The sequence below is a fragment of the Nyctereutes procyonoides genome, unplaced genomic scaffold (assembly GCF_905146905.1).
Source record: "Nyctereutes procyonoides isolate TBG_1078 unplaced genomic scaffold, NYPRO_anot_genome, whole genome shotgun sequence".
Taxonomy (NCBI): domain Eukaryota; kingdom Metazoa; phylum Chordata; class Mammalia; order Carnivora; family Canidae; genus Nyctereutes; species Nyctereutes procyonoides.
In genome coordinates, this window is record NW_026575134.1 from 27,623,325 (window position 1) to 27,649,026 (window position 25,702).

The 25,702-nt window shown below is 37.1% G+C and overlaps 2 long non-coding RNA genes across 2 annotated transcripts; both read right to left on the minus strand.

The window, feature by feature from the left end:
- Window positions 1-1,347: 1,347 nt before the first annotated feature.
- Window positions 1,348-13,450, minus strand: LOC129494319 (uncharacterized). Its single transcript, XR_008661327.1, has 4 exons — window positions 13,033-13,450; window positions 8,252-8,379; window positions 3,494-3,800; window positions 1,348-2,359 (listed from the first exon to the last, which is right to left on the minus strand). It is a non-coding gene; the product is annotated as an uncharacterized LOC129494319 (long non-coding RNA).
- A 247-nt stretch (window positions 13,451-13,697) lies between these two features.
- LOC129494320 (uncharacterized) lies at window positions 13,698-16,869 on the minus strand. Its single transcript, XR_008661328.1, has 3 exons — window positions 16,713-16,869; window positions 14,862-15,095; window positions 13,698-14,546 (listed from the first exon to the last, which is right to left on the minus strand). It is a non-coding gene; the product is annotated as an uncharacterized LOC129494320 (long non-coding RNA).
- Window positions 16,870-25,702: the final 8,833 nt, after the last annotated feature.

A 25,702-nucleotide genomic window follows, 5' to 3' on the forward strand; every position in this document is an offset into this window, starting at 1 on the left:
AAGGTTTGGAAGAACCTTCTAGGAAAGACTGTCCTAGAAGCCGAGTGAAAAACACCTTCCAAGAAAGAGGGAAACATTAATCTCCAGTGTTCTTAATAGGTCAAGGAAGCTAAGGACTAAGCGATGATCATTAGGCATTTCAAAATGAAGATCAGTCGTAAATTGTTAAGAATTATTTCTGTGTAATCAGGGGGGCAAATGCGTGTTAGGGGTGGGTCCTGCAGAATAGAGGAAGGGACACGCAAACTGTTAGGATAGACCATTCTTTCCAGGAATTTGCTGTAAGGAGGGGAAAAAAGATGCTATGGATATTGTTGGGGAAGGTGAGGCAAATTCTCCTTCTTTGTGTGAAAAGAAGGAAAATTTATTATCAGAGATGAACCTAGTTAGTTTAGGAAACGATGGAATTCTAGTTTTAGGTACTATTATTTCTGCCACTACCTCCTTTCCTTTTGCCTTTGGGTAGATGGTTCTTGGTGCAAGTATATTCAGCTGAAATGAAGTGCATCCTAGCTGCACACCATCCTGGGGCTCGCAGACATCTTTTGACACTGAGTTGGGCAACAAGGATCCAAAGAGCTTTCTGCCAAACAGAAAAAAAAAAAAATGTGTTGTGCATTGTGATGCAATGTCCCTCAGCCGCAAAATGGGCCAGCTTGGAACTTCAAGTTGATTAAATTGGAATCAAATGGACTCATAATTCTGCACAGCAGCTTTCTGCACAATGGAGTTAAATTTACTACTACTCAGCCAAGGGTGGCACATGCCATATAATTTCACCACTCGTACCTCTTTGGGTTTTGATTTACTAGGAAGTGGCTTGCCGTTGACTGGAATGCAAACAAATGTTCCCTTTACAAAAGTGAGGGTAACGATGGCACTTTTCCCTCTTTCTCACATATGCACTCTCTCTTTCTCAAACTTTAGTACCACTTCTGTGACAATTAAGATAATTTGGTCATTTAAGTACTAACAGCCACAGCGGTCTTAGAACTACTTACTTTTTTAGTACTAAAATGCAGTAAAAGGACATTATTGCTTATTGGAATTTTAATGTCTTTTTATTGGGCTTGAACTATAAAGACCATGGAAGTTGACTTTGTATTTGTTCTTAAGTAGACATTGAAAAGCGGAAAGAAAGGAAAGAAGTTTATTAAAATTCACCTCAAATGACTCAAGTTTGAAACTACCTTGGCAGCGTCTTTTGAAAATACTGTTTTGACTTGGACTGAGAGGATTGTGGACAGCCGGGGGGGGGGGGATTTTTTAGGGGGGAGGAAGGAAGAGTTTGAGGCGAAGAAAACACAGAAGCCTCTAGCCCTTTCTTTCCAAAGGTGTAAAACTAATTGTGTTCATTATGTGGGTGAAGCCACTAATAGCTCAGATTCACACCAGATAACCCTTCATAATGTAGGTAGGCTGCTGGAAGCCAGGTGTGCCTTGTACTCTAGGCTGCAATGAGAGGTGAGGAGGGTCAGCTTCCTGTCACCTTCCCTGTGAAGGGCATTTTCAAGCACGAGTTTTGAGGAGTGAGCATTCTGAAAAGTTGTCTTTGCACATTGGGCATGATCACTCAATTAGAATGAGGCATCAAAGGGTTTCTTGGAGTGATGACTACTCTAGAGTTAGCAGCCCCAGGGTTTAATCCTACCTCTGCCACTTATTAATAGGGTGGAGTCTCTGAGCATCAGTTTTCTTCTCAGCAGTGGGGATGAGGGGGACACTAAGAACACTAAGAACAGCAGATAGTGAAGCAGTATTCGAAATCCTTTTGATTTATCAGCTAACTTAATTATCAACAACACAGATAGGTGGATATAATTTTATCCTGGTTTTGTAGATTAAGAAACTGAAGCCCAGGCAACCCGGGTGGCTCAGCAGTTTAGCGCCACCTTCAATCCAGGGCATGATCCTGGAGACCCGGGATCGAGTCCCACACTGGGTTCCTAGCATGGGGCCAGCTTCTGCCTCTGCCTGGATCTCTGCTTCTCTCTCTCTCTCTCTCTCTCTCTCTCTCTCTCTCTCTCTCTGGGTCTCTCATGAATAAATAAATAAAATCTTAAAAAAAAAACAAACGAAAGAAATTGAAGCATAGGACAGATAAATGAGCTTTGCAAGATCTTAGGACTAGTAAGAAGCACAGACTAGGTCTTACACCAGGCAGTCTGCTCCTTTGACCACACTCTGATTCTAACAGGGACCATAAAAACTAAAAGAGACAATGTAGGCAAGCTTCCTGGCATGTCGTAGGTCTTTAAGAGATGCTGAGTATTATTGATGGAGTTCAGAGATGCTATCTTCGTCTATTTCCAGTCAAAATATAGGAGGCCGGTATGGTAAGAAATAGAACTGGACCAACCTAGGGAAGGAAAAGTAAAGAATTTAGGGCAAGTATCTAATAATTTCAACTGAAAAATAGCCAAATCCAAACCAGGAAGATGAACACCACGTATTGTACTGAAATGTTGAACCACTAGATTGTATGCAGTGTACTCCATAAAATATACTGTGTGTAAAGTGTGTACTATATCATCATATTGTGCACTGTATGTTAACTGCGATTTAAATAAAAACTTAAAAAAAGTCTGTAGGGCAGCCTGGGTGGCTCAGCGGTTTAGCATCTGCCTTCAGCCCAGGGCGTGATCCTGGACACCCAGGATCAAGTCCCACGTCGGGCTCCCTGCATGGAGCCTGCTTCTCCTTCTGCCTGTGTTGTGTCTCTGCTTCTCTCTCTCTCTGTCTCTCATGAATAAATAAATAAAATCTTTTTTTTTTTTTAAGTCTGTGATTCAAACAGGATGAGACCCTTTCCACTGTCATTACCTTGATAAAAGTGCCATCTTCATTCCTTATCATTGCCCTTTGTCTTCATAACCATTCAAAACCTTCACTGTCGTTTCTGTATCAGCGGCTCCATCAGCCTCCTCACTGGCTTCAATCTCATCTTTGTTTCACTTTCTTTGACTTCATCTGACAAAGCTCTTCTAAACTTTTAGAAAGATGCCCTCTGCAACCAATAAAATGGGACTCTACTTTCGTTCGTCTTGGAATAAAGGGTATCACGTCTATTTGTTTATATCTGGGTTTACAAATTTCCAGGTAGTTAAGAACACCAACTGCTTGACATTTTAAAAGTATTATTTCTTTCTCCTTTTTCCTCTTTTTCTTATAACATAATAGAAGAGTTTCTTGAAAATAACATGCTGACTTTAAATGAAGGCCACTAAACTCTTAAAATGAACTAATTTGGCCTTGTTAGTGGGATTATCCATTGTCTTCTCATAATCTGACTATAAACTGAGAGCTTAATTAAACAGTGTCCTCTTTAGTTTGGTAAATAGGCCAATTTAGAGGAACCATTATTTAATAGAAAGCAATCTGAAGCTGTCCTAGGAAATGTGATTTAAAACCTTTTGTTATGGCCTTCTGTCAATCATTTAATATCCCTGAAACTTTATATCCCTCTTTGTAAAATACAGATATCGATGCCTACCTCAAGTCTGAAGTATTATATATGTAAATCTCCAACATTTTGAGGCCAAAAGTCAGCATTGAATTGGTTATAAAGCTGCTCCAAATTCTTTCAGAACCCATTTCTTCAAGCTCACTGTTTCTTCTTCTCCAGGCTGTGCTTGTAACCCTTGTGAGCCAATACGCTTGCTCAGACTCCAGCCATCATATCCAATTCCAGGCACCATGATACAGAAAAAGGGTTAAAAAAGACAGGTCCCCACTAACTTTCAAGGTGATTTTACAGAAGTCACATGCATCTCGAGACTTAGTCATATGGCCACACATAGCTGTGAGGAGGAATAAATGGGAATGTCATTTGCTTGGGCAGCACAGAACCTAGCTTAAAATTGGGCTGCTTAATTTTAAGAGAGAAGGTGATATTTGTTGGTAGGCAGCAAGATTGTTTGCCACAGATGGCAATGGTACCTATAATTTTATCTTTTAAATTGAACTAAAAAAAGTGAAAATCTTTACTGAAATGTGTTTCTCTTCTGATGCTTTATCTTTTAGCTTAATATAATGGATATGGAAACTATTAAAAGGTGTAAAATGACTAAGTAATTGTAAAAAGGGATGTTTGTTTCCTTTTATGGTGAGTGGATTCATAAGTGCATGTGTATCAAAAGTACTTGTATATTAAAGAATCATGAGCCAAGAGATAATTTAAATAAGGGTCAGAGATGTTTACAAAGCATAGGTAAGTGAAACATCAAAGGAATTTGAGATAAACTTTGATGGTTGAAGGAGGCACTTTTTGAGGCTAGCATAGGGTCACAATCTTTGATAGAATATGATTTTATTTTATGAAAACATGTCTATTTTGTTCTTACAAAGGACTGACTATTGAACTCATTCATATAGTATATAAGAAAAAATAATTAACAAAATGGCAATAAGTACATACCTATACTTTAAATGTAAATGGACTAAATGCTTCAATTGAAAGACATAATGTGGCTGAATGGATAAAAATAAGCTCCATCTCTATGCTGCCTATAAAATACTCACTTAGATCTTAGAACACACACAGAGTGGAAGTGAAGGAATAGAAAAGGGGATTATTCCATGCAAATGGAAATGAAAAGAGCTGGTATAGCTATACTTTTGTCAGACAAAACAGAATTTAAAACAAAGACTGTAATAAAAGAAAGAGATTACATTGTGATAAAAGAGTCAATCCAAAAAAAAAAAAGGTATAGCATTCGTAAATATTTATATTTACCCACCCAACATAGGAGGACCTAAGTATATATAGCAAATATTAACAGACCTAAAGGGAGAAATTGGCAGCAATATTGTAATACTAGGGGACTTTATTACCAGACTTATATCAACAGATAGATCACAGACCAAAAAAAAAAAAAAAAAAATCAATAAGGAAACATTGTGTTTAAATGACACATTAAACTACATTGACTTAATAGATATATTTAGAACATTCCACCCAAAAGCAGCAAAATACGTATTTTTCTCAAGTGCACTTGGAACATTCTCTTCAGGCCAAATTACATGTTTATGGCAGAAAGCAAGTCTCAATAAAATTAAGAAGACTGAAATCACATCAAGCATCTTCTTTGACCACAATGGTATAGAACTGGAAATCAGTTACAGGAAGAAAACTGGAAAAATCACACATATGTGCTGACTAAACAACATGCTACCAGACAACCAGTAAGTCAATGGATAAATCAAAGGGGAAAAAATAAAAAAAAACACACTGAGACAAATGAAAATGGAAATCAAAAATATGGAATATAGCAAATGCAGGTCTAAGAGAGACGTTCATAGCAAACAGGACCACCTCAAGAAACAAGAAATATCTCAAACAATCTAACTTTATGTCTAGAAGAAACAGAAAAAGAACAAAGTCTACAGTTAGTAGAAGAAAGAAAATATCAAAACGTAAGTACAGAGAGACTAAAGAAAAAAATAGAAAAGATAAATAAAACTAAGAGCTGGTTCTTTGAAAAGGTAAAACTGACACACCTTTAGCTAAATCCACTGAGGAAAAGAAATAGGATCAAATAAATAAAATCAGAAAAGAAAGAGAAGTTACAACTGATGCCACAAAATCACGAAGTATCATGAGACTACCTTGAACAATTTGTAGACCAAAAAAATTAGGTAACATAGTATAAATGGATAAGTTCCTAAAAACATACAATCTTCCAAGATTGAAATATGAAGAAATACAAAATCTGAATAGACTTATTACTTATTACTGTTAAGGTCATAGAATTGGTAATGGAAGAGCCTCTCAACAAACCAAAGTCCAGAATGAGATAGTTTCACTGGTGTATTCTACAAACAAAGAAAAATTAATATTTTCTTCAAACTTTTCCAAAAACTTGGAGAGAGGGGAATAATTCCAAACTCATTTTAAGAGGCTGGCATTACTCTGATACCATAATCAGACAAGGACACCACCAAAAGAGAAAATTACAGGCCAATATTCCTGATGAACATAGATGCAAAAATTTTCAACAAAATATTAGCAAACCAAAGTGAAGTGGGATTTATTTCAAGTTGGCTTTATTTCAAGATTAAAAAGATGGTTCAAGATCCACAAGTCAATCAACATGAAACACCACACCCACAAAGGATAAAAAGTATATGATCATCTCAAAAGATGCAGAAAGAGCATCAATAAAATTTATTTATAATAAAAACTCTCAACAAAGTGGGTATAGATGGAACATACTTCAATATAACAGAATTCAGGTATGGCAGTCCTGTTGCTAACATCAAACACAACAGTGAAAAGTTGAAGACTTTCCCTCTGAGATCAGGTACAAGACCAGGATGCAGATTCTTGTCACTTCTATTCAATATAGTATCAGAAGTTCTAGCCATTGCAATTAGACAAGAAAAGAAATAAAAGACATCCAAATTGGAAAGGAAGAAGTAAAGCTGTCACTATTTGCAGATGACATATTATACATAGAAAACCCTAAAGACTCCATCAAAAAGACTACTAAAATAAATGAATTCAGTAAAGTTACAGGATACAAAAGTCAATGTATAGAAATCCTAAGTGTTTCTATATACTAATAAACAATAGAAAGAGAAATAATCCCATTTACAAGTGCATTAAAAAAGAATAAAATACCTGGGGATAAATTTAACCAAGGAGGTGGAGGATCTATACACTAAAACTATAAGACATTGAAGAAAGAAATTGAGTAAGTCACAAACAAATGGAAAGATCTGTGCTCATGGATTGAAGTAATTGATATTGTTAAAATGTCCCTCCTACCCAAAATAATCTACAGGTTCTATGCAATCCCTGCCAAAATTTCAATGGAATTATTTTGTTGTTGTTTGTTTTTGTTTTCACAGAAGTGGAACAAATCTAACATTTGTTGGAACTACAAAGACTAAATAGACACGACAATCTTGAGAAAGAGGAACAAAACTGGAGGTATCATGCTCCCTGATTTCAAACTACACTATAAAGCTGTAGTAATCAGTACTGTATGGTATTGACATAAAAACAGACACCTAGATCGATGGAACAGGATAGAAAGCCCAGAGATAAACCCACTCCTATGTGGTCAATTTACCACAAAGGAACCAAAAACATACAGTGGGGAAAAGACCATCTCTTCAGTAAATGATGGATAAACTGGACATTCACATGCAAAAGAATGAAACTCAACTACCATCTTATGACACACACAAAAGTGAACTCAAAATGGATTAAAGACTGAATGTAAGACCTGAAACCATAAAATTCCTAGAAGAAAATGTAGAGGCAGAGCTTCTTTACATTGGTCTTTGTGCTGAACTTTTAGATTGGACTCCAAAAGCAAAAATAAAAAAGTACAGCTACATCAAACTAAAAAGCTTCCACACAGCTACGGAAGTCATCAACAAAATGAAAAGACAACTTACTGACTAGGGGAAACTATTTTCAAATTATATATCTATCCTGGTTAATATCCAAAATATATAAAGAACCCAAACAACTCAATAGCAAAAAAAAACAAAACAAAACAAAAACAAAACAAAACAAAAACTAATTAAAAAAATTGGTAGAGAATCTCAAAAGACATTTTTCTCAAGACATACAAATTACCGTCAGACACATGAAAAGATGTTCAACATCACTAATTATCAGGGAAATGTGAATTGAAACCACAATGAGCTATCACCTCACACTGATAAAAATGGGTGTGATCAACAGGACAAGAAATAACCAGTGCTGGCCAGGATGTGGAAAAAGGGAACCCTTAGACACTGTTGGTGGAAATATAAATTGGTGCAGCCGCTGTGGAAAACAGTAAGGATGTTCCCCAAAAAGTTTAAAAAGAGAACCACCACCTAACCCAGTTTTTCCATTTTAGAGTATTCATTCAAAGGAAATAAAAACACTATTTTGAGAAAAGATATATGCACCCTATGTTTATTGCAGCATTATTCACTGCATTCCCTGCATTATAGCAAGATATGGAAATAACCTTAGTGCCAATAGATGGATGACTGGATAAGGAAGTTGTGATACACACATGCGCATGTGCACACACACACCCACACACGCACACACACTGAATACTATTCAGCTATTAAAAAAAAGTAAATCCTGCCATTTGCAACAACGTGGATGGACCTTGAAGGTATTATATCAAGGAAATGTGTCAGATTGAGAAGGACAAATAGCACATGATTTCAGCTATACATAGAATCTAAAAATCAAAGCACAAGAAATCAAAACTCCTAGATACAGAGAACAACTTACTGATGGCTCTCAGAGGAGGTCGAGGGTGGGTGATGGGTGAAAGAGGCCAATGTGTAGTGAGGAACAGTCACTAGACTCCTGTGATGATCCCTTTGTAGTGTATGCCGATATTGAATCCTGTTGTACACCTGAAACAAATGTTATACACTACTTTTGCCTCAGTTTAAAGAAAAAAAAAAAGAAAAACAGATAGTTAGCTGTGTATATCATGACAAACATCATTAAATAAATACCTATTAGGTTCTACAGAATAGAATGTAACTTGTTAGGTAGAGCTTGTTCCCGTAATTGGAACTGGCATCCTGGATAGTAGAGGTTTATCCCAATACTTCATCTGTAAAAAATAAGACTAATAGTAATTGCCTATCCTGGCAATAGAAAATTCTACATTTAAGGTCAAGGAAGAATAATAAAGACATAGATAGATAGCATTAGCATTTTGAAGATGTTTGAGGGTATTATTTATAGGATGCTTAATGATTGATTTTTTTTCTTATTTTACTTTGTTCACCAGTCTGTTGATAAACTTGGCAAACAAATATACAGGATATGTGACTTAGTAGATGAAATATCTGACCCTTCAGATTTCCTGCATCGTATGGGTGCTCTCTATGTTTTTTTGCAGGCTTGTAGACTTTTCTACACAGATGGGTCAGCAGACCCAGGGCATGCCTGTAGAATAAGTTGGTGTGATTCTTACACAAAATTGCAGAGGGAAGAAGAAAATACATATAGATAAAACCAGAGTATGTTAGAAAGTGTAAAAATTTAGTTTGTCTAGAAAGGTGGTTGTACCCTGGAGATCATTATTCAAGATCTAAGGTTATAGGTATGGCTAAGAAAAAAAAAAAATCAAAACTGAAAAATTAAAGTGTTTTTTTTTTTTAATTTTCCTTATGCTAGTGTATCAACTTAAGTGGGATGACTTGAAAAAAAGCAAAATACTACACCTTAGAGAGTTAAATCGGAATGGCGTTTCTTTAGAAGGATTTTGAAAGGGAGGAATGATTATGCTCAGGACTAAACAATTTGCGAGAAACGTAACCAGAGAAAATGATAAAGTTGAGGCATGTTTAAACATCTCTTTCCTCATTAGCCAAAGGTGGGCACCTACGTGGCAAAGTCAACATAAAAATCACGTAGGGGGTTTAATCTGGAATATTTGAGGAAAGTCTACTGATAGTGAAGACACTTAACTCTCCTTTTTGCTTCCTGTGGTCTCACTGAGCACAACTGAGAAAATGGGCCATTATTCTTCCTTTAGAAAGATCCTTTCCACAGATCACATAGAAGAGAGGAGGGAGAGAAGAACAAAGTTAGGGTAAAACCCATCCAAGTTCTGCCAAAAGAGAAGTGATGCCTACAAAACTTCCCTGAAGAGTATCATCCACCATTATCACCATTGTCATGTTCAGAAATCTCTAATTATTATTATTATTATTAATTATTATTATTATTTAGAAATCTCTAATAGTAGGCATTTGAAGAATGCTTTAATTTGTGGAAAAATGGGTTCTCTAATGTACTTTCTCATTTTTAGAGAGACCACATTCAATACCATCAACACTAAGGTACTTAGGATAACCCCTAACCTCATTTAACAGCTTACCAGAATTAAAAAAAAAAAAAAAAAAAAAAAAGGTAATTAGACAACCTGGGCAAAGACACAGTTTTCATAAATTCTGGTCCATGACTCTCCATAGCAACACAGTGGCTCCTTTTAGCTTCCCAGCCAATAGTTATGGAACAGAGAAAGTGGATCTCATTGCATATATTTTAGGGGCTGTTTCCACCAAATAAGGAACAGAGCCCCATATTTTAACTCTGGTATTTCAAAGACCTGAACGTTTTTTTTTTTTTTTTTTTGGTTTGTTTTCCTTCCAGTTTCATGAAAGTGCTCCCCTGCAATAATCATACATGCATATCTAGGGAATTACTGAGTCTTTCCAATAAAATAAAATGCTGTATATCCATCCCAATTACTCAGCAATGAGATCATCCCTGTTCAGGGTCCTTCATGATCCCTAGTAGTCTCAATTAGAAATCCACTGCACAACAGTGGTATGGAGAAACCCATTTTGGCTTCTAATGCTGGTTTTCCATAGAAAGACAGTCTTGTTTAGTGCAGATTCTCATATATATAAGATCCGAGTGCTTTTAAAAACAGTATTCCATTACATAATCAGAATAAAAGTCTTTTTCTCTTTGTTGCTCTCCTTTAATATTTGTAGAGAAGAAACCTCCCCTTCAGTGATCTGTGGGTTTTATTTTTTTTGGGGGGGGGGCTGTATGTTTCTAATTTGATTGATCTTTCTCAGAGTCTGGTCTACTCATGCATTTTATCATTGTGATAGGAGCTCCCTGCATTTCTCTGATTTCTTTATATTTTCCCCAAAGTATGGCATCAGGAATTAGATTCGGTAATGCTTGGGGATGGCTGCAGTTACCTAAGACATCCTTCAGGCAACCGGAGCTAATTTAGCCTAATAGCCTGCAAATCTCATGATATACAAAACCCTAAATTTTTCCATTTTTCTTTGTTGTTTGCGGCAACACAAGACTGATTTCAAGGACACACTTTTAAGGCTGGGGTAAATGTTCAGAGTCTAAGTTTCGACACTCGGTTTCTGTTAAAGGAACAACCCGCTCTTTATTAATTTAGTAAATGTTAATCATTTTCACATGGACACATTTTTAGTGGCCAGGATAGGTGGAGTTATGTGAGGTTTGGGGAGTTTCAAAATTCATTAAGAAGAGTTCAGCAGCAAGCATTATGCCCAACAGTCATCAATTAATAGAAGTTCTTTAGATGAATGGATGAGAAGAAGAATAGAGGAGTAATTTTTAATTAATCCAATCAACAATGTCTGAGGGCTCATGCTGTATGAACTCCTGTGCTAGGTGCTGGGGATATATTGAGGTATGAAAACACACAAGATCCTCATCTTGGAGCTCATGTTGTAGTGGGATGAAAAGGAAAAAAAAAACAAGTTAATTATGTAGAAATTAAAAGAAAAAAATGGGGTTATCAGGATGGAGTAAGGGTATGCAATTTTAAATAGGATGGCCAGGGTAAGTCTCAGTGAGAAGGTGACATTTGAGGATGTGAAGAGAGTCCTTTTCCTACATGGGAGGAAGACTCCAGGTAGAATGATTAGCCAGTTCAAAGGCCCTGACTTAAAAGCATAGCAGCAAGGCCACTTTAGTCCGAAGGGACTATGACAAAGGGAAGAGATGGGAAGTACAGGTGAATTCTTGTGGATCATTAGGATTTTGGCTGTTGCTCTAAGTACGGGAGAATTTTGGTGGATGAGAAATACTTTTCTAGGAGAACCTACCAGGCTGGGGAGACATTTCCTCTCTAAGACCTAAAAATATGTCGTAGGTGGATAGGCATTCTGAACCCTAGAGTTCCAGTCTATTCTATCGCTGTAAGCAATCATACAGGTTAAGATCATGCAAGTCAAGTGTCCTATTTCATAGGTGAAGACATGGCCTAGGAAAAGATTTAGTCTGTGCAAGAAAGTATAGTTCAGTGTTAATTGTTTTGTTTGTTTTTACACCCATTCCTGGATCTTCATATGATGATTGTAAAAAGACATGAAGAAAGAGAAAGTTCTGAACGTTGATTTCATTTGTTAAGGCTAAACCTTTGTGGCAGGACACATGTGCTTCATACCTATATTCTTTCATTTCTATATTCTAACCAATATCCATAAAAATTAAATATTATTAGTTCATAGTTTCTTAAGGAAAGGGGCACCCTACCTAGTGGCTGAAGTTTGGGTTCCTATTGCAGCCCAATTTTTAAATCTTGATCTGTAACTTACTAGTTGTGTATCTAAGGCAGGTGGCTTGATCTGTTCAAGGCTGTATCTCCTCATCTGTAAAAGAGCAGCATTAATAGTGACTACTGCATAACTCATGTGAAGTTGAAATGAGTTAGAGCTCAACAATCTTATGTAAGTTTTTGATATATTATTTTAAGTATTATTAAATATAGGCTAATTAAATGAACACTTGTTGACACCTATATGGTTTCAGGCACTTGGACACATTAATGAATAAGCATTGCCTCTACTCTCAGAAGACCCTAGCCAGTGAGAGATGTCCTAATTTCAGTAATTTTTAAAAGATTCTGTCTATCATCTATCTATCTATCTATCTATCTATCTATCTATCTATCATCATCATCTATCATCTATTTATGAGAGAGGGTGTGCACATGTGAGAGTCAGGGGTAGGGGCAGAAGGTGAGGGAGAGGGACAAGTAGACTCTGAGTGCTGAGCACAGTGCCCCAACAGGGCCTTTATTCCATGATCCTGAGATCGTGACCTAAACTAAAATCAAGAGTCCGGCACCTTATTGATTGAGCCACCTAGGCACCTCTCATTTTAGTATTTATTTTAATTATACTAGCTAAATTGTATTAAAAAGCTACACGAAATACAATGGAGGGCAACGGGAGAGAATGTCCCTAATATGTATGTTAATGAATTAAATATGCTGTTTTAAAAAAAGAGTGGGAATTAGAACAATTTGAGAAATAAAAAAGTAGTACAGTAGTAGAGTTTTAATTTTTGGTGAGAAGTTCCCCCCCCCCCCAAGAAACTAAGCTAAACCATGAGTTGCTGGTGGTATTTGTACACCTGGAGTTAAGGAGGGGCATTCAAGGTGAGGAAGCTTGTTAGCAAAGAAGCAGAGGTAAGAAAATAAACGTTTTATATAAAGAACACATCACTAATTTAAATTACCAAAAATGCAAATTTCTACATCTTACCCCAAATATTCTGATGTAGTTGGTCTCTGTTGGGACCAAGGAATTTTTCTTTTCTTTTCTTTTTTTTCTTTTCTTTTCTTTCTTCTTTATTTTCTTTTCTTTTCTTTTTCTTTTTTTTTTTTTTTTTAGTAGTTTCCATGCCCAGCAAGGAATCAAACATGGGGCTTGAACTCACAATCCTCACAATCCTGAGATCAAGAGTCAGAAACTTTAACCCACTGTGCCACCACCCAGGCACCCCAGAATTTCCCTTTTTAGCAAAGCACCACAATGGCCAATACTGGTGATCTATGCAATGCCATTTAGGAAAAACTAAACTAGATCTAGAGTCCTTGAAGGGTTTTCTGCGAAGGTATGTTGGAGTTTGATTTGTGGCAGGCTTCCTAACAGCTTTAACTGAAAGCTAATATTTCAGGTAATTAACATTTTTTTTAAGACAGTGAAGTGATAAATAAGAGAAAAAAGCTTTGAAAGCACTGTTGACACTCTAGTAGAATGTAGACATTAAAAAAAAATCAGTGAATGGGGCTAACACCTATCCTTCACACCATCAGCATTCCTTAAAATGATAATGTTCCTCTGAGATATTGATGGTGCTTTTGTTTCTTGCAAAAGAAGTTCTCTGTCTTGGAGGCTGATGTGTCATGTGGCAGTTGCTACGGTAACTAAGTTTAAGGAATGCCATCGAGTTACCAAGTAAATAGTCTTGTAAGGCAGATATTATAGCTGACATGTAAATTAAGGCTGCCCTATCTCTGTCAGCTTTTCTATTGTGAATTCCCTTGCTTTCCATATTTAAGGGAGAACTCTTTTCCCTTGCAGAGATCTCACTTTCATAACTAGTAGAGCATCATTTGAATGCACAGTTGACATTCCCTTGTTTCTTATTTTAGGATTCCATACCTGGGCATTGATTCCCCAATCCTACGCTGAGCGGATGATAGTAGATAATTATGTTGGTCTATGTGAGCCCGATAAAAATTATTTTTGGTTACCAAGATTAGCAAGTAGTAGTTTCTGCTCTCAGAATTCATATAGGCCAAAGTCTTCTCCATGCTTTATGATGCTAATCTGTATGACTTTCATGTAAGTATTTATTAAAGCATTAGAGTAAACTCCAAACTGCGTTAATAAATGTCTTGGTCTTACTTCCAGAAGCTCTCTGGCTTCACACTGGGATCCTCCTCTTTCTGAGCAAGCACTTGAATTTTATGACTGAATGGCCACAGTTGTCAATTCACATCCCAAATTAGAGCACATGTGGTCACCTTTTATTTACTAAAATCATGCTAGCGTTTCAGGCACTTCACAAAAATGTTAATGTCAAAATTATTGATATTTAGCTCAGGGTGTAGCAAGCCTCCATTGATTTATTTTAGAAGTGTGCAAGATTCATTCAAACTGTTCTTTCTTTTGCATTCTTGAATTTCTCCTTCTAAATCAGGTCATACATTTAGAAAATGATGTTTTCACGATCCTATAACGTTTAACATTTTCCTTTTTGTCAAAGGTCACTGTAGGAAATAAACACATGAAGATTAATTCAGAGCTTCATAAAACTATAAAATATACAAGTCAAGATACCATGTGCTCCCCTTACATAAAACCCCATTGAATGGTTCTTTTGGATTCTAATGACTGGAATACATTTGGCAGTATATAGACTTGGATTTTGCTTTTTTTTTATTAATACATTCAAGAGAACTTTATAATCTTACATGATTTCATTGTGTTCCTTTTCCCTGGCCGTTGGAAAGTTACAGCTCAGCTATATGTACATGCAATAGGTTGCTTTTGACTCTTTTCATGATTTGGGACAACTGTCTCACCTCTATTAGTTAAAATTTTTGTTTAACCATGAAGTGGTTCAACAGAAAGTAGCCAAACTCCACCGAGAGAGGAAACAAGAGGTGGCTGTTCAGGCCCATGCGACACTTCAACACTTTGTTGATATCAGAGATCCGGGCTCTTTCTCTCTTTCTGCACATATTCTTAGTTCAGAGCTTCCATATTTGAGGTCAATCCGTAGTTAGTAGATGCTTGGGAAGGCTCCCACTGGCAGCCTATGTTCCAGGAAGAAGGTAGGAGAAGGCTGAGAGGTAAAAGTCATATCTAAGTTGAGCCAGTTTCCATTTTTCAAAATGCTTTCCTAGAAGTTACATCTAGAAAATTATATTTCTGTTCCGTTGACTAGAATTTAATTAGCCACTTCTACCAGTGGGTGAGCCTGAGAAGTAGAACCAGGCATACTGCCCCATACCAATTCCAGATTCCATTAGAAAGATGTGAGGAGAAGTGGTCAGAGGATAGTCAACTAGAGTATCTCAGAATATCTCCCCTCATCACCCTTCACTCCTTGACTCAGAGATGTTTTTACTAGCTTTAAATTTGTCCTTTTTATTTTCTTCAAACCCTGTTTTTGAAGCAGGTGGTATCTAAAAAGTAATAATTTACTAAATAATAGCACTAATCGCTCACATATGCTCAAGAACTGTGCTAAATATATTGCCTAAATGTTCTCATTTTATTATTTCAGAAGCGGGATGAGGTGAGTTCTAATTTTATCTTTATTTTTACCGATGATCCATTGATATATAAGAGAATTTAAATACCTTGCTGATGTCACCTGGCTAATATATAAGAAATACAGGTTTCTAATTCTTATATTTCTTTACTGACAGATTTGTCTGTTCATTAGTTTATATATTCTCTCATCCTACATATGAATGAGTTGATTTATATGCCCTGACATCCTTAGCTGGGGGAGGGAGTTTATATTTTTTTGTTTATCCCCCACCATGGCTGAGATACAAATTTTTCAGCAATTCTTCTACCTTTCTCTCTACCTGTACCTTCGTTTCATGTGAAAACTTCAAGCCCTGGATATCTAGGGGGTGATAGACTGAATTGGAGATACCACACTGTCCTGTAGCATATTTGAATCAATGCTTGTAAACTCATCCTGTTGATAATTGTTCAATACCTACCCTCTGACCGTAATGGAAACTCTCTGGCGGTGGTGTTTGTGTGTGCCACGTGTGTTTATGGTCCCTTTTTTATGTACATAGCTAGCATTTATTTCATGATTTCATTCATTCAACAAATTGTCGTTAAACAGCTTGTAGGTTTCCAGCCCTGTTGTAGGAGCAGGTGTCACAGCAGTGAACAGAGTCTTTGTCCTCATGAAGGTTATTGTCTACTTTGTGTACAGGTGAACTGTAAGCTTAAATGTAATATTGCAGATGATTGTAATGATAAGCATAAGAAGAAGGGAAGACAGAGAAGGCATTGGGGTGGGGGACAGAAGAGATGGCTGTCTTCTCATTATTAAGATGTCCTTGGATGAGAGACCACAAGGGCAGGAAGGAACAAGCCATATGGACTTCTGAGAAGATCATCCCAAGAAAAGGGAGCAGCAAGTGTAAAGGTCTTGTGTGTGTTGGGGGGAGAAGGGTATGTGAAGCTGTTTCAGGAACAGCAAATAGCGTATTCTCAAGGACTCATTAATAAACCAGACTAACAGATACAGAACTTTGAAGAATAAAGAAGAAATCCAATTGTGAGGTTATTTTCCAGTTCAAGTCTTCACATAGACTCCAAATCTAATTTTAGAAATAATGTAAATGATGCAGAAGCTAACAGGCAAATGGAAACACACACACACACAGAAATTCTTGTACCTGTGAATCTGCCCTTCAGTCTCACGTTCTCAGACAATCATTGCTTCCTCTCCGCAAGTGTCATCTTCGGCAGTGAAGGCAACATTCCCTGCATGATGGCTTAGCAAATGGGAATCACAGTGTTGGTTAGGCGCTTTACATGAAACCACTATCTTAATAAATCGTTTGGACCATCCTACAAGGTCACCCATCTCTTTCTCAGATAGATTCAGGGAGATTGTTGCTCAAGCTTCCAGGAAACTAATAGCCAGCAACCTTTGACCTTTGAGCAGGGACCTGAGTAAACATAAACTCAAGCTCTGCAATAATCAGGGGAATCCTGTTCCTGCAGAGAACAGCAATTATGCTGGTCTCAAGACAGCTGCCTGGTAGACATGATAGGTGTTTGGAAAGGTTAGAGTCCAACGAAACAAACAAACAAAAAAAAGCAAAAAAAAAAAAAAAAAAATCCAAAAAAACCAAATACATATTTTGAACCAAAGCGTCTTGGAAAATTTTTTGGGAAAGTCTAAACCACAGAGAAAGAAATAACTTCAAGTCCATGGTATGCTGTTGTAGTTAGAACTCCAAATTATGCTGAGACCACAAAAATTTATTTTATTGCTTTTTGTTGTTTTGTTATTTGTATAAACCAATTTTCTTTCTCTGTAAATACATTCTTTCAAATATTTATTAAATACTTACTGTTTCCTAGACACTGGCTGTTTGCACTTTTTTTAATTCCTGAATTTAGATAGTACCTGAACGTGCATTTAACTCAAGGGGATTGAATCTAAAGAATAAGTGATTCCATTTGAATACTTGAGACACTCCGCTTGGGAGGCAGACCTGTAACTGCCATATAAGAGAGGGATGATGTGCATCATCTAAATAAGGATGGCATCAATATAGACTCCAATGATACCAAAGTCCTTTTGGAAAAAGAAGAATTGGAGCTTTTGTACATTTGGTCTCCTTTCTCCCAGTTTTTCAATCTCCTAACACAAGTTGTAATCAGTGTCCCAAGATATGTTGGTTGATACGGAAGGAAGTTCTTTTTAAGAGGTGAATTTTGAAGGAGGCAGGGAGACAAGGACAACCTTAACATGGAACACTTCAAATTAATTCTTAATTTTACCTGCTTGCTAAGTTACATTCTACAACCATTTAGCAAAGTATAGAAATAAAATTTGACTTTTTTCCCTTGTATCTGAAACTTCTGTCAGAATAATATGACTACATGGTGAATTTAAAAAAAAAAAAAAAAAGAAGAAAGCCTTGCTATATTCTCAAATCTGCATAGAGTCACAGAATAAAACCTTTGTTTAGCTTATCATTTATGCATATGTATAATACTCCATGAAGATTGATGATAAATTTAAAATACTGAGGTGTCTAAAGAAGAGATCATATGGTCCCTGTTCGTCCTGCAATCCAGAAATAATTGTTAGCTTTGTGACATATTTTCTTCCAGGTTTTGATCCTTATGTAATTCATTTTACACGTCAGTCTCCCGTAACTCAAACTGAATGCCGAATTCTGTTTCCTAATGTCGTTATTTAAATATAGAATACATGGCTTTGCATATTATTGCAGAGTTTTCAGGACTAAAATTTGCAAATGGAGGTAATTGCTCAGCTGATAGTTAATGTTAATAGTTTTCCAGGGTTTTTTTGGTGTCATATTATAAATAAGTCGGATATTAACAACATTTTTTCCTCTAAGGCTGAAATTTCATGATGTCTTTTTATATGATTCTTTGTTTTTTTTTTTTTTTTTTCCAAATGAGAGGAATGGCTATTCACTTGGATATTGTTAACCTTTTGATTTTACTTCTTTATGTTATTTGCAACACAGGAATTACTTATTTCAGTAAGGAGTAAAAAGATTTTTGAAAATATTTTTATTTCCTTCAAATATTTAGCACATTCTAAGTATTCTCTAGATATTTATCAAAGTCTAAGGGAAGAACAGTTAGGAAGTATGATTTTTCTTTTGTTTAGCTTTTATTTCTGGGACTCATTGTCAATAGTCTCTTGTTTTGACAATTGCCTGGGAGATTATATTTGCTTCAGGTTAAATGCAGAATTGTTGAAATTCAAACATAAGCTCATTCAATGAAGGCTCTTATAATTGGCAGAAATGGACTTAACTAAACAGTAGCCTTGGCAAAATAAATTTGAACTGGCAGCCAATTCATAAAATTGCTAATTGTTCTCGCTTAACTGTGTATTTTAGTTGGCATTTGGTCCTTCATTATGACATGCATATATAGAGCCAATCTCATGTCCTTTTAATATTATTTCAACTTGAGCTCTCCAAATTACTCAGAAGTGCAGTTCACAAGTTAAATATTTTATGTGTTTTAAAGTATAACTTACACTAACATTCCAAAGAATGAGAAGATCTCAGTCCCCATGTCTCTGGCTATCTATATACACACATGTTATATATGTGCATACATACACACTTACTATCTGTTGGTAACTATTTTTTTTTTTTTTTAGTTTGAATATCACTCATTCAGTCAAGTGATATTTCCAGAACATAGGTGGTGGCCTTGGACACAGGGCTTTTGAAGTACAATTCCTATCTGAAAGCAGTGGTTCTCAGCTAGGGATGATTGTGGGCTTCCACTCCCTGGGGACATTTGACAATATTGGGAAACATTTTTGGTTGTCATTTCTGATGAGGCGTGGGTTGGACTAATATCTGGTGTTTACAGGTCAGGGAAGCAGCTCAATATCCTGAATTGCACAGGACAGCCCACACAACAAACAATTATCTGGTATAATACATCAATATTGCTGAGGTTGAGAGACTCTGTCTTAAAAGATCTCATAATCTCAGAGTAGGAGGCAAGGTATATTATTACATCAATGGAATTAAAATTGTAAGTGCCAAGAAAAACTATTTGTGGCAGAAATATAAAGGAAGATGTTGTCAACTTTCCCTGGAAAAGACTAAAAGACTTGAGAAAGTGATATTGAGTTAAAGGGTGTGAGAGGGGTCAAGGAGCAATCGTTTCAGGGAGAGAAATAGCTGGAATGAAGTCATGGAAATATAATATTACAACTACCTTAATTAAGCTGGAATTCAAAATGGTGTAATGAGGGATCCCTGGGTGGCGCAGTGGTTTGGCGCCTGCCTTTGGCCCAGGGCGCGATCCTGGAGACCCGGGATCGAATCCCACATCGGGCTCCCGGTGCATGGAGCCTGCTTCTCCCTCTGCCTGTGTCTCTGCCCCTCTCTCTCTCTCTGTGACTCTCATAAATAAATAAATAAATAAATAAATAAATAAATAAATAAATAAATAAAAAAAAATGGTGTAATGGAGCCCTGTGAAAAGTAAGTCCAACTAAACCAGTTGTCAAAGACTCAGTGATCAAGATTCATTTGTACAAGCTGAAGAATTTAGATGTCATCCTATGGTCAAAAGAAATCTACTGGAAAGATCCATGGGATAAAAGACTATTGATTAGTTTTGTTTTTGTTTGTTTGTTTGTTTTAAATAGAGAAAAAAATACCTCTGGCAGCCAAGAGAAAACTATATGAAAACAAAAATGATTAGAAGGATGGATATCAATTAAGTATAATACAAGTTAAAAGTCCAGAAAGCTGCCCTATCTCACTAAAAGTGGTGTTGATTGTAGCTGCTGTGTAATGATAATGTGTTAAGGAGGCTGGCTGGATGGAAATTACCTCTCCACCAAATGTGGCTGTTGAGATATCAAATCATTATTTTTTTTAAATGAGTTATTTGTAACACTGGTAGTAGACTAGTTCCTTTAAGGAGATGATCAGAGGAGAAAACCAGTCCTCTGAAAATGCTAGTATTTAAATTATTAAGCAGAGAAAGGGAAAATAACTTTTGTTTGCTGTGACAAGTAGTCAGAAGAGATATGATGGGGACAAATAAGGTGGCATATTGAGATAGAGCAGAAGGGTATCTGGTCACTATGTGAAATTAAGCTGATGCAGAATAATGTCCTTTCCACTATCAAATCCACCAAATTATAAAGGAAGTAGTTTTGAAATACTTAGCCAGAGTAAAGAATCAAGAAAGAGGACTCCTAAGATCCCAGGGGGGAAGAAAGAAATTCAAGGTAATTCTTTTTTTTTTTTTTTTTAAAGAATTCAAGGTAATTCTTTAGCTATAATTAGAGGTCCACATTCTCACAGAGTTACCAGAACTGGGGAACTGACCCTAATTGCTGAGTCTGATGCTTTCATACCCTCCCAGAGGAGCCCAGGACACAGGGTCCATATACAAGGACACTGAACATATATAACCTGCAAGATCCTTTGAGACAGGAAGTTATTTTGCTGCATTCTTGAAAGTGGAACTAGGAAAATGCCAACTGAAGTTGAAATGAGTCGTTTTGGGGAAACTGGCAGTATGAAACAGCTCTAAGCAAACTCAGAGTTCCAAATGGCTACTGCTTATGTGGTGGAAGAATGACAAGTTGGGAACTTAACAAAAGTCCTAATAAAAATTCAGTGACACCAAGGACACAATAGGGGGAATATGAGCTGCACTTAGGTGGGGGTTGCTGTGTACTGGGGCTCCTGAAATACCCCTGTGTCACTGTACTCAAGGTGCCATAACAAAATAGCACTGCCTCCATGGCCTAAACAACAGATACTTGTTTTCTAGCAGTTTTGGGGCTAACAGTCCAGATCAAGGTGTTACCAGGGCTGATTTCTGGTGAGACCTGTCTTCTTGGGTTGTGGCCATCTTCTCTCTTAGACTCACTTGAGGTTTCTACTGTGTACTTTCTTCTGGCGACTCTCCCTATAGGAACACCAGTCTCATTGGATTAGGGCCCCAACTCTGTGACCTCATTAAACCTTAATTATGTTTTTAAAGAGCCTATCTTCAAATGCAGTCTTTGCGGGTTCAAGGTTTCAACTTGTGGATTTTGAGGAGACAGTACAGTCCATAAAAACCTCCAGGAATAAAAAAAAAAAAACTCCAGGAAGATGACTTAAGAGTAAAATATTAAAGTCCCCTATGAAAACTCAAAAGAGAGTCAGAACATGCAACAAACAGAATTCACAGCCTAGAACTAGAGATAATAGAACTCTCTGGAAGAGACTTGAAAATATGTGTGTAAAAGCTTACATAAAGAAAGAAAAAGTACAGACATCAGACCCGGAGAAGGACCCTGATCTTGAGCTGTGGAGCACTGGAGCTGTATGATTTGAAGGTTGTGAGCAAACACATTGGTAATGATGTAGGTAAGTGTAAATAAGCATTAGTAACTTGGAAATAGATTTGATTAAATTATCCAGACATGCAGCATAGGTGCAAAGATAAAAAGAAAATAACATAGCCTACTTTGGAAGACAGAGAAGAAAAATTTTCAGAAGAGGAGACTAGAAATGAAGACATGATGGCTCTCAGTATTTTCCTGGACTGAAAAGGGATGCCAGTCTTCAGAATGACTGAGCGTACCACGTCCTTGACAGGATGATTAAAAACAAATCTACACCTAGATACATCGCAAAGAAACTTCAGAACTCACACCAACAGAAAATCTTGGAAGCGATCAAAGATGAAATATATTTTGCAATCAAAGGGATGAGGATTAGAATTACAGGTGCTGTCCTACAGTCATGTGGGGACAAGTAGCATCATGGAGGGATAACTTCAGAGGGTTGATGAAAAGTAATTGTTAAGATACAATTCTGCACTCACCCAAACTATAACTCAAGAGTAGATTTAAAGTTTTTTTTTTAAATACTCATAAAAAAATACTGTGAGGATTAAGAACTCAATCTCACTGAAAAACAAAACAAAACTATTGCAGCATGAAAATCAGTAAGAGGCAATCGAACCCCTCCTCTGAAAATAAGGATGGGATGGTGAATGGAACACTTCGATAAACATTTAGATGAGTGGGAAGTAACCTTAGACTGTAAAAATAATATGGATGGTTGGATAGATGGATTGGTGGATGATACATATTACTAATTTCTTTGTCATTTAAGATGAGGTGTCTTACAAGGCACAACCAAGACGACGTGGTCCATTAGGGGAACAAGTTTGGTGTGGATCTTATCTGCAAGGAGATTAGATTTACTGATTAATGTCAAACTCTTACCCATATATGTTTAAATTTTATGAGTGAACACCAACAGAAAAGAAAGAGAATATGTAGTCTCTAGATAGAAGGAAACGGAAGGGCGGGATAAAGAAGACTGCATGACTTGAACAGGATAAAAATGTGGACATAAAGGATACAGATGAACTAGAGGATAATGGTTTTCTCTGGGAGGAAAGAGTGAAATTGGGGAGGATTGCAAAGTGGTCTCCTATTCTTTCTAAGGTAGTGTATTTGTTAAAAACAAATAAACCAATAAAGCAAAATATTTAATGTTAGTTAAAACTGGACAGATGAGATTTGTTGGCTGTAGCTACTTGGCATGTTTCTTTATTATCTTTTTTTTTTTTTTTTACTTAACTATATTAACAAGTTTCTAAAAAATGTGCATTGGGGTTGGATACAACCATGCTCTTACTGCATATTACTGTGTAACTTGGTTGAATTTATTCAATTTCTTTAGGTTTCGCTTGCTTCATTTTTAAACGTGTACCATGATACAATATTCTCTACCTTCTGGGGTTGTTTTAGCAACGTAAAGTGTGTGCACGGTACCTGGAGGAAATATGCGTCCAGTGTATGGTAACTGATGTAAGTAAAACCGCAGCGAGAGCATGAGACCAAAGGGGAGTCTTTAAATCGAGAAAGGAGGTGTCACCCGTTACATGCTGAAGCAAAATGTCCACATAACTGACCGTTGGATTGAACTCTTACGAGGTCATTGGTGAAGTTTACCTGGGCAGCTTGGGGGGATTGGTGAGAACAGAAGACGGTGGGCCGGAGTTGAAGAGGGGAGAGGACGGATGAGAAAATGCTTGCAGCACATTGTGTAAAAGAAGGAGGCAAGGAAAAATCATGTACTTATTTATAGAAGCAGGAGAGAAAACAGATTTAAAAATGGGAGACTGCAAATGTGAACTATTTCAAGTAGTTTGGTTGTGGAGGAAAATAGGTCAGTGACTAGAGGTAGACAGAGGCTCGTGTGTGTGTGTGTGTGTGTGTGTGTGTGTGTGTGTGTGTGTGTGAGGCAGTGGTAAGGATTTTGGCATGTTAACGGACTGAAAGGAGAGATCCGGTGGGAAGAGGCAAGGTGAGGAAACAGGAAACGAGGTAGAGCACTGAGGGGTCAAGTCCCAGAAGGGGCAGGAGGGGTTGGGGTTCAAGAACACTGACGGAAGAGTTGGCCTTAAGCAAGAGAGAAGTAGGTGTTCTGAGATGAAAAGGCAGTGGACTGTGATGCTGCCGGTGGTGGTGTCTGCATCTTCCCTATTGAGGGTGAGAACTCAGGCCTTGAAATACTCCATGTTTCCTATGATGGAAAAAGTGGATTCAGACCCAACTCCTCTTCTCTCAAGAAGGGTTCTTTTTTTCTCTTTTTCTTTCTTTCTTTCTTTTTTTCTTGTGAGCAATCATCGTTTGACACTTCAAATCAGCACACGTGTTTCAAAAATTCTCGAAAGTTCCACAGAAGGGATGATGTGTCAAAGTTACTGGCTAAGCCTTTGGGAAATAAACAGGAACCAAGACTCCACATTTCCATGCCCTCTACAAAATCAGCTTTCCAAAAATAGCCTCATACAAGCGTAGTCACAGTTGAATGTCATGTTTCTATTATTGTGATGACATAAAATCATTAAACCACTGCTAGTAGTAAAAGCAGTCACATCTGGTAATAGAACTGCTCTGTGCCTACGCGAAGGGAATTGCATTTTAAATGACACATGGAGAGCAACGTCCTCCGGAGGGGAGTGGCATGGACTGAGGTTTTACTTCCACAGTGATTTATTAAATGTCCTCTCTGCTATTTCTGTAGTACTTAAGCTCTTGGTTCTGATGAGCGGTGTCAAAATTTCAAAGAAGTTCTCGAAAAAAACATTTAGTCATTTGCTGAACTTTTGTGTATTTCTTGTATTTAACGTAGCTGGAAAAAAATATTAAAAGTTTCCAATATCAAGACCCAAACCCACTCCCTCATTCTCTCAAGGCTCTTGGTCTGGACCTCTCATTACATCTTCTCTTAACTCCTATCACACAAGCAGAATTATGACCACGTACTACATACGGGTCCTAATGCTCACACAACCCAGCGAGAGAGAGGTGGCCATGGGGAAATGAGTACAATGGACATTTCAAGACTGAATTCAATCTTCCCAATATCAATTGGAATTCAAATTCTGGTCTGAATTTAAAAAATGAAAATAAAAAAAAATAAAAATAAATAAATTAAAAAATGAAATTTAAAAGAGACATTGAATTAAATGTCTCTCTCAGGTTCTGAACCTATTACAAATGGACCAGGAAGTTTTGACTTCCTCAGGCATTCAGACATCAATGCCATCATTAGTAAAGCTGAACTGAGAAATACGCTTTGTATATAAGCCAAAAGAGACTTCCCATCATCCCCCTAAAACTGGGCCCTGCAGTACCTGGTGAGAGAGTCTAGTTACAGAGCCAGTTCATTGCATGTAGGAATAGAAACCGCCTCTCACCTCTCACGAGTAGTTGGCACAGGTGCACTGACCTTCTACAGTAGAGCCCTCTTCTTATGGGGAAGGGAATGGTCAGAGGTGAGGATTGGCATCTATCTAACTCTTCCAAGAATGCCTATCAGTCCGGGGAATGGATGACCTCCCCAGACATAGCGTGTCCTCTTCTCCATGGCCTCTCATTCTATCAGTTTTATTAATTTAATACACTGAAGAGTCTCATTCTCTTTTATGTAATGAGCTTCTCAAGAATGCCAGGTGTGTCGATCAAAGCCAGGCCAAGACACCAGTGAGACCACACACTGGGACTGATAAAGGACATTATATTGGAGGCATTCACCAGGGGAGGGGTCTGGGCTCTCCAATTGCCCACTGTGCTTTGGGGACAGAATGCAAGGATTCAGCAAATTGAAGCATT